Here is a 10,950-nt window from a genome sequence, read left to right on the forward strand (position 1 = left end):
AAACCCAAAGAGGCTGAGGATTCCTTTTTACAGTATTCACATTTCCATATTTACTGCACTAGATGGCGCTGTTCGGCGTCGTTCAGATCACTATCTCAAAGTTTTGATGGACACTGCAGTGCATTAGCAATCAGTTTGCAGTGTCCTATCTGATTTTTTTTTTTTTTTTCATCTTACTGTGTTGTTTCTGCGCCTGACATTCAACCGCATGTGTTATTTTAATAGAAACAGACCAAAGGATTATTTAAATGAGGCCGAGAAGCTTTAAAGTGCTTAGTTTAAGTGTAATTTCTGATGTTTTCTAATAATAATAATAATAATAATAATAATAATAATAATAATAATAATAATAGCTTCATTTATATAGTACCTTTTAAAAATAAAGTTTACAAAGTGCTTTTGACAGACAAAGTAGAGGGCACAACAGCAGGATACAAGATGCAAGTAAAAACACTAAAACAGAAGCAACACAATAAGAGAGACATGTACAACAAATACAAAAACATGACACTTCGAATAAATTAAATGAATCGGAATAAAGAGGGCAGGGATAACGTAACATGATGCTGTCAAATCAATGTAAAGATAAAGGAGTGAGATAAAACAACATCATGTATGAGAATATAAATTAATAATCAAACCGGATAAGATTCAAATGAAAAAATAAATAAATAAATAAAAATTAAAAGGGTGTGTTATTGTGTGTTTTTTTCTGTATATGAACTGTTTCTAGAAGCAACGCTCAACAAAATGTTTTTTTTTGTTAGAAGGTGCATTTATTTACAGTAAAAAAAAAAAAAGGAGGGGGGGTGATATTCTATTTTTTAGTTGTCTTGTATTAATGAATCATGTTATTAATGTGTACATGTAAATGTGTTTTACTCTTGTACTTGCTTTTTATCTTAATTAGACATCCTGGCTAATAAAGAATAAAAAATATGTCTCAGTTCTGTTACAAAAGCATTGATAGGCCCAGACAGTGATTTTGTTTTATAGCTGAAACCTACAGCTGGAATGTCTTAAATATGTTGTTTGATGAACTGTCTTACCCAAACTTTACCATAAAACATTTGATTTAATTTCTATTTTATGATACATTTAAATAGTTCTGTGTAAAAGTCCTGGTCCAACATTAGCATTGCTGGTTTATTAAAGATCTAATGACCACACATATACATTTGTCTCTGTATTAAGATATAATCTGTATATATGTGAAGTCTGTACAGCAGAAAAAAAAACTAGTTTCAGTGGAAAAACAGCTTCTATAAACCAGTGTGGTCATATTTACTGTGACCTTTTGCACTTAACATGTGTTTAACTCTTTTGTTCAGACAATATGAGATTTATTACATTAATTTTCTGCTGTTTTGCACCAGGTTTCATTCAACATATGTCAGATGCTTCTAATTATTTGTGCTGCTTCTTATCATGGGGTCAGAGGTCACACTAAATTGAATCTTTAACCTTTACAACACAATTAATTCAGTTTTTTGTCTGTCTCTTAAGGCTGTGAACTTATTTCCTGTATTTTCTAGTTGTATCTGAAGAAATGAGACTGAGAAATAAACGTGTGTTTATTTCAACCATGAAAAAAATAAAGATGAAGATGGCCCAAGACTTTGGCACAGTACTGTCTATATTTGATTATATTATAGGTTATTGTTACTTTTTTTTTTTCACTAAAATGTGGCACTTTATTTTTATTTTCTAAATGCATCCCTTCCTTTATATCAAATATTTCTTCTGAATAGTACACTACGCTACTTGATGTAGTATAACATGTAAAAGACAAGACATCTGCTGCAAATATGTTGAAAACAGATCACCAACAACCTAATAATTTAATAGATACATTAAAAAAAAACACCTAGATCCTTATAAGTGACTTAGAATAGATTTCATGACTGTTTCCTGATCTCTGTCGTCCTTTGCAAAATGGGAGTTTAGCGCCCCCTGCTGGCAGAAACAGTGTATAGCCGCAGCAATTATAACGTCACAATAACATAAATAAAGAATTTATTCAGTAAAATAAATAAAGAATACCAATGAAAAAGAATTCTTAAACAACAGAGGATATTTTTCCATGAGAAAGACTGAGGTATACAAGGACAAACAGTACAAGTACGAGGATGCTGATGTCATTTACTACCTCCAACTAAAAACTATTTTATTCTTTTTTTTTTTTTTTCTTTTAAGGCATTAAATCAGAACATGTATGATGCCTGACAATCTTTTTTTCCTTTGACCTTCAGGATATGAATGCAGAGAAAATGGATTCTCTGTATTATTTGAATAGAGATATTTATTTATTTTATTTTATTCTCTATATTTGCATTTACTGATCTACTGCTGTTCAATGTCACCGTTTCTACTGCAGATGTGGTCCTGCTGAAGTGAGTGAAAGAGGAGGTTTCATTCTTTTTTTTTTTTTTTTTTTTATGAATGGTGTGTATTCATTTATCTTGTTGCTTTCTTTAGAAAAAAAAAAAAACCTTGAAAAAACATGTAATACTTCTACATAGACCAAATGCATATGAGGTTTTCTGTAGAATATGACAGCGTAACTGCTTTGAATTATTAAATGTTTCTATACTGTTTTTCAGCGTCATGTGTTCTTGATTTACATGTTACTTCAGGGTGTTTTTTTATGTTTGATGCAGCACTAAGTGTATTGTATGTGAAACAGAAAAACCTGAAAACCTGGTTTGATCTTGTTACCTCTTAATTCTCAAAATAAAGTTTGTAAAAGTCATGTTTTACTGGAAAAGTTGGAAGTGAGAGCAGATTAATTTTACATTTATTTGAGATAATCATTCTAATTAAATACTGTAGGTTAAATATTATGAAAAAAAAGTAGCATCAGTGAAGCCTTGATTTGACAAAACCTGTTATTGAGAAAATTGTGTTTATTAATATTCTATCAACATCTATTTATTTACCTATTTACTATTTACTTTGTAGTTTGTGTTCTTTTTTCCTTTAGAGCACAGGTGTCAAACATGCGGCCCAGGGGCCAAATCCAGCCCGCAAAAGGGTCCAGTCTGGCCCCTGGGATGAATTTGTGAAATGCAAAAATTACACTGAAGATGTTAACAATCAATGGTGCAAAATTCAATTTAATTCAGGTTCCACATACAGAACAATGACATTTCATTTGGGTCAGACCAGTAAAATATTATCAAAATAACCTATAAATAATGACAACTGCAGATTTTGTCTTTGTTTTAGTGTAAAAAATAAAATTACATGAAAATGTTTACATTAACAAACTATCCATTTACAAAAAATGTGAATAACCTGAACAAGATGAACAACCTGAAATGTCTTAAGAAAAATAAATGCAATTTTATCGATATACTGTCTGTTACTACAGGGTGGGGAAGCAAAATTTACAATGCACATTTAGTTGTTTTTTCTCAGCAGGCACTACATCAATTGTTTTGAAACCAAACATATATTGATGTCATAATCATACCTAACACTATTATCCATACCTTTTCAGAAACTTTTGCCCATATGAGTAATCAGGAAAGCAAACGTCAAAGAGTGTGTGATTTGCTGAATGCACTCGTCACACCAAAGGAGATTTCAAAAATAGTTGGAGTGTCCATAAAGACTGTTTATAATGGAAAGAAGAGAATGACTATGAGCAAAACTATTACCAGAAAGTCTGGAAGTGGAGGAAGAAACAAAAAACGTACCAAAGCTTTTATTAAAGCTCTCAAATCCAAAATCCTAAAGGATCCAACCAAATCCATGAGAAAAATGGCAACTGAACTTGAGGTAGACAACAAGAGCGTTAGAAATGCAGTAAAATATGATTTGAAGTTAAAATCTTACACAAGAACACCAAAACACTTGTTGACAACAGCAACAAATCCAATTTTAGCAATTTTTGGGAATCATGTTTATGTCCGCCTTCTAGCCCAGATCTAAACCCTCTGGATTCTGCTGTTTGGGGCGTTTTAGAACATGTTACCAATAGAACATCACACAGCAATGTCGACTTTCTTAAAGATACTATTAAAGAACAATGGGAGAAGTTGTCACCTGAATATTTGAGGAACACTTGCGCAAGTTTCAGGAAGCGTGTGAAGGCAGTTATTGAGAAAGAAGGAGGACACATAGAATAAAAACATTTTCTATTATGTACATTTTCTTATGGCAAATAAATTCTCATGACTTTCAATAAACTAATTGGTCATACACTGTCTTTCAATCCCTGCCTCAAAATATTGTACATTTTGCTTCCCCACCCTGTATATGTTTTGTGTATTCATAATTGCAATATAAGTTGTAATGCACATGTGTAAATGATAAACTGATAAACTAAGGCAGAATATTGTTAAAATTGCACTGAAGACATTTAAAGTTTTTCATGTTATTCAAATTTTTAAGGAAACGTAGATGTAAATATTATCATAATGTAATTTTACTTTTTTCACTGTTATTATTTTACTGGTCTGGCTCACCTTAGATCATATTGGTGTGAATGTGGAACTGAACTAAAATGAGTTTGACAGCCCTGCTTTAGAGCAGCTGGGATCATGGGGTGGGGGGAATAGGGGGATCTACTGTGTACATTTACTGAGTTTGTGATTTGTATGTGTTCGACAAAAAATGTCAATAAACAGATTATAAAAAAATTACGTTATTGAAAAAATTGGCTTTATTAACATTTACACACTGTTCAGTAAAATTCAACAGCAGCAAAAACATTTCTAATGACAGTTTTCATCTGGAAATTTGATGATTTTCCAAAAATGCAACTATTCTGCTACAACTGACTGTCTTTTTCTCTTTAAGTGAATATTAACCCTTTAACCCCAAAGACATTATGTTCCTTTTGTGTTCCTTTTCTTCCGTGGTTTTGTTTTAATTGTGTGTTTTAGGGTTGAAACAAGGTGCAATAACAGAAAAAGACAAAGAGAAGGACTGAAGTTTGACAGGTTTGGATTAAATAACGCACTCAGAATGTATATCAATAACAGATTTAGGACGTTGAACACGAACTGTGAACTGGAACACACTGAACAACAAGAAGAACTGAAGTAATTTTGCAAACATACACGTATCCTGGGTTTGTTTTAGGTTTGGATTCATTATACATGAAGTAAAAAAACACGTATTGTTAACTTTAGTTACTGTTTGTTGGTTAAAATTCCACTTATGTTTTTATAAATGAGGTAATATTATTAGGATGTAATAATGTTTATGTTGTTTATTGTTTATTCCAGTGTGTAATGTTTGTTTCATTGCTGTTGGCAATTTAGTTCTCTCACCACTGCTTATTATTATTATTCTTAATTATATACTTATATTACTTACTACTTATATATTGTTGTTACAACTGCTATTACTGGTATCACTTTATCATAAATTTTATCCTGTGATTATTAAACTATATATAAACTGTACATAATGTGCATATTTTGGTAATATATAACATAAGCTATTTATTTATTTTTTTTGTCTATTATTACCTCCGCCAGGCTTTGTGTGTTTGTTTGTTTGTTTGTTTGTTTGTTAGCAAGATAACTCAAAAAGTTACAGACAGATTTTCAGGAAAATTTCAGGAAATGTTGATACTGGCACAAGGAAGAAATGATTAAATTTTGGTGGTGATGGGGGGCGCGGGGGGGGCTTTTCTTGTTACCACTTTATTATTACTACTTTGCTCCTTGTTGTTTCTACTAGTCCTTTCCAATGTGCAATTGTAATGTTTCACTACAGATTTTTTTTATTTTTTTTAGTTATTGTTTTTCTATTTTCTTCGGTGTTGTGCTGCTACTGGAACTTCAGTTTTCTGAGGATTCTGACCAAAGGATCAGTAAGGTTCTGTCTAATCTAATCTAATCTAATCTAATCTAATCTAATCTAATCTAATCTAATCTAATCTAATCTAATGTTGAGGCGTATTTTAAGAATATACGTTTACTGCTATTTGTTTCAATTAAATTCAGATCCTTTATTGTCAGTATATATAGTGCTTTTTTTTTTTTTTTACCACACAGTGAAATTCAGCCTCTGCTTTTAACCCATCTCTCTCTGCTGAAACACACCACACACTGCAAACTAGGAGCAGCGGGCTTACCATGGCAGGCACCTGGGGGGGAGGGGTTAAGTGCCTTGCTCAAGGGCACATCAGCCAACAACTTTTTCTGCCAATCCGTGGAATCGAACAGGCGACCCTTCGGTCACAAGCCGACTCTCCGTCCCTCCGGGCCACGGCTGTCGGCTCAGTCCTTTGTAAAGTATGTCTTCTGTCTAATAAACTGAGGTGAACATTTGGAAAACAGACAAACTGAATACATGTTTTACTTGCCTCTTGTCAGTAGATGCTGAGTGGTTCCTGCAGAAGGAGAGTTTTATTCAGGCAGATGTCCTTTAACTCTGAAGAGATGTCTGTGTAGATGAATCCATGTGACCTTAACTTATAACAGCTCGAGTTAAGTTTTGTGAAGTGCTTTGAGTGAATTTTGGTTCCATTCATTCACCGTGTCTTTCATTGCTAGAAAGAAAACGTTTTTTTCTAAAGGAAACTTGCCTCTTTTTTCAGTGTTCCATCCAGGTTAAATCTACAAACCTTTCAAGTGTTTTTTGCCAGATTTTTATTTATTATAAATATAATAGAATAGAATATCGTGCCTCTTCTTAATGAAATGATTTACAGAAGAACCTGAAACTGTCAGAACTAGAATTAAAGTCAGATTTAAAGAATGTGATTGCTTCTAAAATCACACTTAAATAGTTGCAGAATTTGTCTTTTATTTATATGGATTTTTCTTTTATGGCATATAAGCAGGTACTGCATTTATTTATTTGTAGTGGATGAAAGTTGTTTGTTTGTTCTGTCTATATTCATTGTTGCAACTACTGTATGTCTGTGTCTAATATGAATGAGGATTTCACCTGCTGAAATAAAGGACAGTACCGTGCAAAACTCTTACAACACCATTTGGTTTGTTGATTTAACAAAGTTATAATGATCATATTAATGCATTTCTCAGTCTCCGGCTCAAGATAAATACAACTGTAATATGCAGGAAATATGGAAACAGTTTAAAAAACTAAAATTACAGAAGAATATTAGTATTCTAAAAGCTGTATGATATGTTTGCTTTGCACAGAAATGAGGGATAAAAGACTGAATGAAGTCTGAGGAAAAACTGATGTTCTGATGGAAGTTTGGTTTAATTAACCACAGGATTTAGGAAAACTTCCACAGAGTCCCTCTAAGAGAGTTCACAATAAATACTGACATTGCATGTGTAAGCCATTTACTCAGTTGTATTTGAAATTGTCATGTAAATGCAAAGATGTTTGGGTTGTAAAAAAAAAAATCCAAATAAACAATAAGTAAAAAGAAAAAAAAAGAAAAAAAAAGACATTTACATCAGAATTTTTTTTGTGTGTTTCAATACTGTGCACATATTTCCTGCATTTTTTTCTTAATAAAGAGACTGAGAAATAAATATGCAATTAAAACCCTGATCTGAGACTTCTGCACAGTTTTGTATACATATATTTCCAAAGCTGTGCATTGCATTTTTTAACCCTTTCATGCATACTGGTCACTACAGTGGGCATCTATTTTACAGCTGTTCTCTTATATATTCATGGGTTTTGTTTTTTTAGTTCCATATCAACCAACACAGTGGACGCTTTTGCATCATTTCATACACTGACATTCATACCATTACTGTCACCTTCCTGTTCTTGATAAACCTAATCTGCAGTAACATATTTGAGTGTAAATCAACTGTTAATTGTTATTAGACTGTAATTACGTTTGTTTTTGTTTTGTTTTTTTTAACAAAATGTTGGGGTGTTTTTTGCATTTTATCTGACTGAGTAATAACTGGTATAATAGTATGTTAAAATGTGAGAAAACATCAGATTAGCAGCATTAAAAATGTTTTTTATTTCATAGTTTTCATGCAGTATGTCAATAAATGCATGTTTCTTTGCTTAAAAAAATTAAACACATGGTGTCCAGTTGAGTGGACATTTTTGGGTTAGGTTCATAAAAAAAAAAAAAAAAAAATCAATCACATTGTTTTTTTCATGCCTAAAGAGGAATAAAATCACTGAGGAAAAAAAAAAATCTTAAGGTTCTCATAATTCTTGCATGAAAGGGTTAATCTAATTATTTCAAATCCTGTCACTAAACTGCTGTAAATGTGTTTTGTTGCTGGTATCTACATTTGTGATTGCTCTACTGGAGACTACAGCTGTCAATCAGTGAATAGACCCTCATTTTATTATTATTATCGTTATTATACATCATTATAACTACTACTGTTATCACCTTATTATAACTTATCCTGTGATTATTATACTATAGATGCATACATACATATATATATATATATATATATATATATATATATATATATATATAAAATACATATATACATACAACATAATTAGCTATTGTTCTTATTACTTTATTATTACTATGTTGCTACTTGTTTCTACTGGTACTTTACAGTGTGCAATTGTCTATTTTTTTCATCACTGTTTTCTTTTTTATTGTTTTGCTGTTTTCTTGTAGTATTTCTTGTGTGTATATCCGGTGTTGTGCTGCTATTGGAACCTCAATTTCCTGAAGGCCCTGCCCTAAGGATCAATACAGTTCTATCTAATGTAATCTAATGTATGACAGTGACAGTACATCCTGACCAGCAGTACCCCCCAGTGGCCAAAGCGTGTAAATGCATCCTCACATTCACTGCTGGCATGTAGGAGGCAGTGTATCCATATCAATGAGACGCACTCGCATCCTGTCCTGCAGCTGCAGCCTTGAAATCCGGGGTTACGTTTCAGAGTGTGTGTCTCCTGTAATAAGTAGTAAAAGGCAGCTGTGTTAGCCCCCCCGTCACCCTCCTCTTCCTCCTCCTCCTCCTCCCACGGCTGAAAACCCACCCTGGCTCACGGAGCAGAGGTTGGGACGGTCATTTTGTCCTTGAAGGCTTTGGATGCTCTCAAGGACACGTTGCCAAGATAACAAACCGGCGGAGGTGTTTTGTCACGGCTCAACCCCCACCCCCCCACCCCCACAAAAAACACTCACTCAAATACAACGATATAAAAATAACTTTATAAACAACCCAGAGAAAGTCAGTACAAAACAAAACGGTACAAAAATGATGAAAGTGTGTATTTTCTACAAAACTGAACGAAGGCACAAAGTCAGATCAGAGAGTATGAGAAGATGATTAATCAGCATTTCTTCTTAATCAATATGATTTAATGACAGTGCACATGTAGATTTTCAGATTTTTTGCTAATATCCCAAGCATCGTCTTTGAGAAACAGTTTAAAAATACTTTACAGTGCTTCATTATTCCAGGACACCGGAGTCGTACATAAATCTACTTCCTCTTCTGCTTTATCTTGTGATCTAAATTAAAACGTTGCAGTAAACTCGTCCCATCTGGCGTTCTAAACACGTTAAAACAAACACAAAGAATTATCTAGGACAGCTAGATGTGACCTAGATGTGGCTGAGTATGTATAGGTGGTCTGCAGTTAAATCGTTTGAGCTAAAAAAAAAAAAAAGAAACACTTATTTTCTGTGTTGTTGAGGTTCAGAGATCAAGCATGACGAGTCAGCGGCTGATGTAATGGCCTCCGGCTACAAAAAAATTGGAATATATTCATCTGGATCCAGATTTCAGCCACAGGAGGATGCTGATACTAATGAAATCTGGCGCAAAAACTTGCTGTGTGCAGTAAGACGTGAAAATATCCCAGTCTGAGCTCTGACTGTTTTTATCTTCACCTGCCGGACTGAACTGTTTGCATCGACTTCTTACACCGCTCCCCCACAGCATTGCGACTTTAGTGGTCTAAATAATTAGAGAAAAGAGGTGAACAATCTGTTACTGTCACCTGTGGAGCAGCTTCTTTACTAATCAGTTTACCTGGTGTGTTAGGAAAACTGCTTCAAGGTTAACGGATTTCATAAAAGTCTTGCTTTTTGTGATTTTATTTTTGATTAAGGGAAGAATCTGTGCAATAAAATGCTATGAAACACAATAAAATATGGACAAAAATTGATCTAAAGCATGAAAAATGATGAAGCAGGGCACATTTTTTAGCACAGTCCTATTGCTTTATCTCCCAATCATGCACATATGAAAAATAAGTGCATTCCTAATATTAAAGTAATGGAAATGTTGCTTGGCATGTAAGGCTGTTGCTTTTTTTCCCCCCAACAGAAAGCAGATTTCTGTGGAGAAAGCGAATTATTTTAAAGGTTAGACATTCCTGTTGATAATCCTGCAACACCTGAAGTCTAAAGTATGTCTTCTGATATTTAAAGTTTAAGAATGACCTTCTTAAGATCATTATGAATGTGATTCCAGATGCATTACACATCCTTTTTGTGCTGGGCCAGGCTTCTGTGACACTCCTGATGTGAATACAGAGCAATGTTAGATGATGGCAGGTGTCCTCTGGTGATTTTTACATCTGACCTCTCATGCAACTCTAATGCCTTCACTCCTAAAGTTCCTAATTTGAGCCATTGGAGCTTCAGATTCATTATTTTCAACAAGTTTAAACCTCTAATTACTTTCATATGTTTCTTTTAAAGGAGTTTTATGTGATATTTCTACTTTGAAAGGCAAAAATAATACCTAATAAGAGTGTTTACAATAAGGAGTTGTGATAATATGTGATGTGTTTCAGAGATATGAACTGAATATAAGTGGCCACTAGAGGGAGCAGTCACTTTGTCATCAAGGCCAAATTGAGAATGAGAACCACAAAGAAACAACTTTCAGAATCAAAGTAAAGAAGTTAAAAAAAGCTAGAAGCACTGTTGTTTTCTCCACTGGATGACATCATGTTCAAAAATACATGTTCCTTCCATGTTACAGGTGTTTTTCTTGCATTATTTATACATACTTCTCAGATTTATTATTATTATTATTATTTAAA

Source organism: Sphaeramia orbicularis, chromosome 19 (assembly GCF_902148855.1).
Source record: "Sphaeramia orbicularis chromosome 19, fSphaOr1.1, whole genome shotgun sequence".
In the NCBI taxonomy this organism is placed as follows: Eukaryota; Metazoa; Chordata; class Actinopteri; order Kurtiformes; family Apogonidae; genus Sphaeramia; species Sphaeramia orbicularis.